At 54.9% G+C, this 6957-nt stretch overlaps 1 long non-coding RNA gene across 1 annotated transcript; it reads left to right on the plus strand.

Annotated features, from left to right (window-relative positions):
• Positions 1 to 254: 254 nt before the first annotated feature.
• On the plus strand, positions 255 to 2902 carry LOC138844283 (uncharacterized). The gene is made up of 2 exons (XR_011379851.1): positions 255 to 2373; positions 2470 to 2902. It is a non-coding gene; the product is annotated as an uncharacterized lncRNA (long non-coding RNA).
• Positions 2903 to 6957: the final 4055 nt, after the last annotated feature.

The raw sequence follows: 6957 nt of genomic DNA on the forward strand, positions 1-6957 counted from the left end.
TGGGCCACAGCAGAGAGCTGGACTGGAAGAGGAGCAACCAGGACAGAACCGGCGCCCCAACTGGAACTAGAACCCGTGTGCCGGCGCCGCAAGGTGGAGGATTAGCCTAGTGAGCCACGGCGCCGGCCGACCCCTGGACTTTCAAATAGATAAATAGGCGAGTGCAGCGGCTCACTAGGCTAATCCTCTGCCCGCGGCACTGGTATCCCGGGTTCTAGTTGCAGTTGGGGTGCCGGTTCTGTCCTGGTTGCTCCTCTTCCAGTCCAGCTCTCTGCTGTGGCCCAGGAAGGCAGTGGAGGATGGCCCAGGTCCTTGGGCCCTGCACCCACATGGGAGACCAGGAGAAGCACCTGGCTTCTGGCTTTGGATCGGTGCAGCGCCAGCCGTAGCGGCCATCTGGGGGGTGAACCAATGGAAGGAAGACCTTTCTCTCTCTGTCTCTGTCTCTCTCTCTCTCTCTCACTTTCTAACTCTGCCTGTCAAAAAATAAATAAATAAATAAATCTTAAGAGAAAAGGATTTATTTATCTATTTGAAAGGCAAAGTGATAGAGACAGAGTCAGGAGAGAGAGCTCTTCAGTCTGCTGGTTCAGTCCGACGGCCACAAGGGCAGGCCAAGGATGGATTAGGCTGAAGCCAAGAGCCTGGAAGTCCATCCAGTTCTGTCTTGTGGGTGGCAGGGGCCCAAGCCCTGGGGCCATCTTCTGCTGCTTTTCCCAGGGACGTGAGCAGGGAGCTGGGTCAGAGGCAGAGCAGCCAGGACTTGAACTGGCGCTGCACTACAGAACCCGGTGTTGCAGGTGGCAGAATAACCTGCTGTGCCACAATGCTGGCCCCTGCTGTGCCCATTTCAAATGTCAATGTTGTTTTATTGCCATCTATTTGAAAGGAAGGGTGACAAAGAGAAACAGAGACAGAGAGATCTCCCATCATTGATTCACTCTCCAAATGGCCATGCCAACCAGTGCTGGACCAGGTCAAGGTCAAGAGCCCAGAACTCCATCTGGGTCTCTCACAGCTGTGCCCATTTTTGTACTTCAGACAGAATGGCCAAGGGCCAGGCTGTCTACATCCAGATGAGCTGAGTCTGCAGAACTAAATTCCAGACTTCTCAAAAAAAAAAAAAAAAAAAGGGAGAAGCAGCAACAGTAGCAGCAGCCGCCTCCAGGGTGCCAGCTGGCGGCTTCCCGGAAGCCGGAAGTCTGAGATCAGGAGGACTTTTGACCTTGAAAGGAGGGAGGGGAAGACACCCAACTGGGCCTGGGTCCCTCAACCCTGTCTGGGAAGGGTGCTTGTGGTGTAACTCACACGGCATGAGGTTCGCCTGTCTCAGGTACGCAAATCAACGATCCTTAGTAAACAAAGCTCTCTTGTGTCTGCACCCCGGGCTCACCGATCCGCCTTCTGTCGCTAGAGATCGGCCTGTGCAGACATCTCACGTAAGTGGAGTCACGCAGCGCGTGGGAAAGCGTGCGTCTCCCGCTCTGCACCGTGTTCCCGAGGTGCCGCCGTGTAGGTGTCCATTGCTGATTAGAGGGCTCCGTTGCACGGATAGACCACATTCACACTGTGTTCCTCTGCTTACCAACTGGTAGACGTTTGGATTGCATCCACTTTCTGGCCATTGTGAATGGTGCTGCTATGAACAGCCACAGCCACGTGTCTGGGTGAACACACATTCTCCTCTTTAATGAGTAGATGCTTAGGAGTGGAATTGCTGTATGATACATTTATGTTTAACTTCAGATATTTTTCTTTATTTTAGTTTATTTGAAAGGCAGAGAGGAAGAGACAGATGCAGACGGAGATCTTCACCCACTGGGTCAGTCCCCAGATGCCTGTAACAGCCAGCGCTGGGCCAGGCCAAAGCCAGGACCTGGCGCTCCACCCGTCTTCCAAGTTCTTGAGGCATCACCTTTGCCTCCCAAGATGTGATTAAAGGGCCGACACTGTGGCACAGTGGGTGAAACCTCTGCCTGCGGGCCGGCATCCCGTATGAGTGTTGGTTCACGTCCCAGCTGCTCCACTTCTGATCCAGCTCCCTGCTGATGGGCCTGGGCAAGAGCAGAAAGAGCCCATGTCCTTGGACTTCTGCCACCCCTGTGGGAGACTGGAGGAAGCTCCCGACTCCTGGCTTCAGCCTGGCCCAGCCCTGGCCGTTGCAGCCTTTGGGGGAGTGGATCTCTTTCTCTAATTCTCTCCCTCTGTAACTCTCCAAATAAATAAATACATATTTTTAAAATGTGCATTAATAGGAAGGTGGAATGGAGAGCAGAAGTAGGACCTGAACCCAGGCACTCCAGTATGGAGGCAGGCGTCCCAAGCCGGGGCTTAACCGCTGCACCAAGCGACATTGACCGATTGTTTTCCAAGGTAGCTCTGACTTTTTACACTCCCACCAGTGACGTATGAAAGTTCTAGTGTCTCTATGTCCTTGCCAACACTCATTATTTCTTTTTTATTTTTAAGATTGATTTATTTATTTGCAAGGCAGAGTTACAGAGACTGAGAGAGATCTTCCATCCTCTGGTTCACTTCCCAAGTTGCCACAATGGCCGAGGCCAGGAGGCTGCAACTCCATCCGGGTCTCCCAGGTGAGTGGCAGGGGCCCAAGCCCTCAGGCCATCATCTGCTGCTTTCCAAGCGCATTAGCAGGGAGCTGGATGGGAAGATGAGTGGATGGGACTTGACCAGGTGCTCACGTGTGATGCTGGCCTCGCAAGAGGCCACCTGACTGGCTGAGGCACAACACCGGCCCCGTCTTCTTTTTTAAAAAAAATCCTTCTGCAGAACTTTGAAGAAAAAAAAAAAAAAACACCATTGACACCTGGTTCCATCCCAAACCAATCAACCCTGGGGTTGGGACCCAGGCATAGGTGTTCAGAATAAAACAAAACAAAGATATCCCTACTTTAAAAGCTGCTTCTGTGCAGAAGGGTTGAGAACTGGTGACCTGACTCCAGGCCTGCTCTGCGGGACCCCGGGAAGGACCTCACGCTGGCCAGCGGCCTCTCACATACCCAGAAGCCCACAGGCTCGGGGTGGGAGGCAGACATCCCCCAACCCCATGCCTGCCGAGAAGTCACAGTCACGAGCTCAGGAGCTCAGTCCCAGGACGGAGCCGCCTGTGGGAAGGAGAGGGAAGGGGCCTGGCCGTGGCCTTGATTTCTGTTCGGCCGGCTGAGAGCCTGAGAAACGCCTCCCATAACCTCAGGGATCCAGGCCTCTGAAGAGATTAGAAAAATAGGACATTCTTGGCTGCAGACTGGCTCCAGATAACCCAGGAGAAATGCAAGATGATTGGTAGCAGCAGGAAGCAAAGACAGCTTAGAGGCTCAGCCGGGCACTAGGCCAGGGCCACCCAATCCGCCCTCCTTCTGAAGGGTCTGCAAACCGTAATGGCCACCTGTTCTTTTTCCTTTTTAAAGACATTTATTTATTTGAAAAGCAGAGTTACAGAGAGAGAGAGAGATTTTTCCATCTGCTGGCTCACTCCCCAAATGCCCACAACAGCCTGAGCTCGGCCAGACTACAGCCAGGAGCCTGGAACTCTATCCAGGTTTCCCACGTGAGTGACAGGGACCCAGACACTTGAGCCATCGCCTGCTGCCTCTCAGACGCATTGGCAGGAAGCTGGGTGGGAAGAAGAGTGGCCAGGCGCCAGCAGGCGCTCCAGCTGCCCACGACGCCCGCTGCATGACCACCGTTCTTGAATTCACCCATTGTTTATGGGGCAGACGCGACACCTGCAATCCCTTAGGGGAGTTTCTGGGCTCCACTTTCTAGTCCAGCTTCCTGCCAATGCACACCCCGAAGGCAGCAGGTCGTGGCCCAAGTCCTCAGGCCCCTGCCACCCAGTGGGAGGAAGACCTGGAGCGAGCACTGGGCTCCAGGCTTCAGACTGGCCCAGACCAGGCTGTTGCTGGCATTTGGGTGAACTGGTGGATAGGAAATCTCTCTCCGGCTGAAGATGGCGGCCTCTCGTCATCAAAAGAAAAAGTCCCTGTCTCTTGTTGCTCCTCCCTTCAGTCACTTTGAAATGACACTACTGGCTTAGGAAATCCAACCGTCTGGACGCCACTGCCAAGACGCCACTGCCTCCCCCCCCACCAGGCTCCCTCAGAACTGTGCGAAGCTGGAAAGCTCCGGCCAGTATAAGGAAAACACAACGCGGAGGGTTCTGAGACCCAGGGGACCACAGGGAAGGGGGCGCCCATGAGTCAGTCAACCAGCAGGCCGAAAGAGGTGTAGAAACCTGAAAGGAAGCTGGAACGTGGAGGGGGGAGGGGAGGGGGAAGAGGGGAGGAGGAAGATAGGGAGGAGGGGGAGGGAGAAGAGAAGGGGGAGGAGGAGGGGGAGGGAGAAGAGAAGGGGGAGGAGGAGGGGGAGGAGAGGGAGGGAGGGAGAAGGGGAAGGGAGAGGAGGAGGGGAGGAGGGAGAAGGGGGAGGGAGAGGAGGAGGGGAGGAGGGAGAAGGGGGAGGGAGAGGAGGAGGGGAGGAGGGAGAAGGGGGAGGGAGAGGAGGAGGGGAGGAGGGAGAAGGGGGAGGGAGAGGAGGAGGGGAGGAGGGAGAAGGGGGAGGGAGAGGAGGAGGGGAGGGGGAGGGGGAATTCAGAGGGGGAGACACCAGCGCAGAGATAGGGAGGCAGCAGATGACGGTGCGAATGATTTGGGGCCCTGGAGAAGCAGCACCTGGTAGCAAACCTTAGCACCCTGGGGTTCCAACCTGGAAGGGCCTCCTGGGACCAGCTCCTTCCCCCGAGAAAGGGACCGATCTGCAAGAAAGAAACGGGAAGGAAACGGACATCCCTGAGGACCAGGCCTCCAAGCTCTGGAAGGCAGGCGGTCAGCCACCAGCTCTGTCCTGGCCGATCGCTGAAGTCCTGGGGCTGGTAAGGGGCCAACCCCACGGGGACGATTTTGTCCAGCTGCATCCTGGAAACAGATGGCCACTTGCCTGTTTGGGGCGATGTCATCAGCCCTTGCTGCTCTGACATCTGTCCCCTCCCACCTCCACTGCTTGTTCCTGCTGTGTCTCCCAGCACTCGTTCCTGGCACAGCCGCACTTGCTGGCACAGGCACAGGAGCCACACTGCTGACACATCAGGCTGCACGAGGAGGGGCCGCTTCCCCAGGGGTAGCTGCGCGGGCCTTGGGTCAGCAGAGGAGGTGGGCTGACGCAGCTTCTCCAAGCCATGCAGGGATCCAAAGAAAACACAACTGGAGACGGCGTGTGTGTGCGTGTGTGTGTGTGTGCGTGTGTGTGGTGTGCGTGTGTGCATGTGTGTATGTGTGTGTGTGTGTGTGAGGGCGGCCAGACTGTGCCTGTCGACCTCTTGGGCAGAAATCCTGGAACCTGTGTTCACCCACTTGGACGTTACTTCCTCCTGCTGCGCCTCCGGTTCCCAGTCTGTTGGGCAACAGTAGGGGTCTCAAGAGATTTCTATGACTAAATGGGATGATAGAAAACAAAACGAAACAGAATGCAGTAGTTAAAACATGGGGTCTGGAGCCAGACTGACTTGAGCTCATTATTTAACTTCTCTGGGCCTTGTTTGCTCCTCTGTAAAATGGGGGTGATATTTGTCTCACAGGATGCTGTGAGGTTTAAGTTGACTCCCTTCCTTCCTTCCTTCCTTCCTTCCTTCCTTCCTTCCTTCCTTCCTTCCTTCCTTCCTTCCTTCCTTCCTTCCTTCCTTCCTTTTCAGGTGTACGTATTCATTTGAAAAGCACAGTTACAGAGAGGAGGGAGAAACAGAGGACTGAAGGCAGCCATGTGGGGTCAGTGCTGTGGCAAAGCGGGTAAAGCTGCTGCCTGCAGTGCCGGCATCCCACGTGGGCGCTGGTTCCAGTCCTGCTGCTCCACTTCCCATCCAGCTCTCTGCTTTGGCCATTTGGAGAGTGAACCAGCAGATAGAAAATCTCTCTCTCTCTTTCAGTCTTTCACATAAAATAAATCTTTAAAAAAAAAAAAAAAAGCCCTTGGGCCCCTGCACCCACATGGGAAGATCCAATGGGAGCTCCTGGCTTCGGATCGGCGCAGCTCTGGCCGTTGCAGCCATCTGGGGAGTGAACCAGCAGATGGAAGACCTCTCTCTCTCTCTGCCTCTCTCTATAACTCTTTCAAATAAATAAAAATAAATTTTTAGAAAATAATTTAAAAAGGGAACCACGAGGCTGGCGCCGCGGCTCACTAGACTAATCCTCCACCTTGCGGCGCCGGCACACCGGGTTCTAGCCCCAGTCGGGGCGCCGGATTCTGTCTCGGTTGCCCCTCTTCCAGGCCAGCTCTCTGCTGTGGCCCGGAAAGGCAGTGGAGGATGGCCCAAGTGCTTGGGTCCTGCACCCCATGGGAGACCAGGAGAAGCACCTGGCTCCTGGCTTCGGATCAGCGCGGTACACCAGCTGCGGCGGCCATTGGAGGGTGAACCAACGGCAAAAGAAGACCTTTCTCTCTGTCTCTCTCTCTCACTGTCCACTCTGCCTGTCCAAAAAGAAAAAAAAAAGGGAACCACAAAATACACCAAATGCCATAGTTAACGGAAGGCTTTACTGTCGAGTGGGGGAAACTGGACAGGCTGCCTCCCTGTGCAGGAGAGCGCAGCGGCCTGTGCTGGGAGAACAGGTCTGATACAGCTTTGCGGAGGTCAGGAAGTGGGAGCAGTGAATCCCGTTAGGGTGGGGGCTGACACTTGTGGTTGGGCCGTTTGGTCACCTGACTTCTAGTGAGCCAGGCTGGGCTTAGAATGGAACTTATTGTACAAAATGGTGACAGGCCAGAGCCTGAGATGGTGCCACAGACAAGACCGTCCATCTGCTGGTTCACTCCCCACGTGGCCGCAATGAAGCAGTAGATGGTTCCCTCTCCCCCTTCTCCGTAACTCTGCCTTTCAAATAAATGAATATTTAAAATAATAAAATACAAAGGGACCAACGTTGTGTGCAGTGGGTTAAGCCA

The sequence above is a fragment of the Oryctolagus cuniculus genome, chromosome 11, assembly GCF_964237555.1.
Source record: "Oryctolagus cuniculus chromosome 11, mOryCun1.1, whole genome shotgun sequence".
Classification (NCBI taxonomy): domain Eukaryota; kingdom Metazoa; phylum Chordata; class Mammalia; order Lagomorpha; family Leporidae; genus Oryctolagus; species Oryctolagus cuniculus.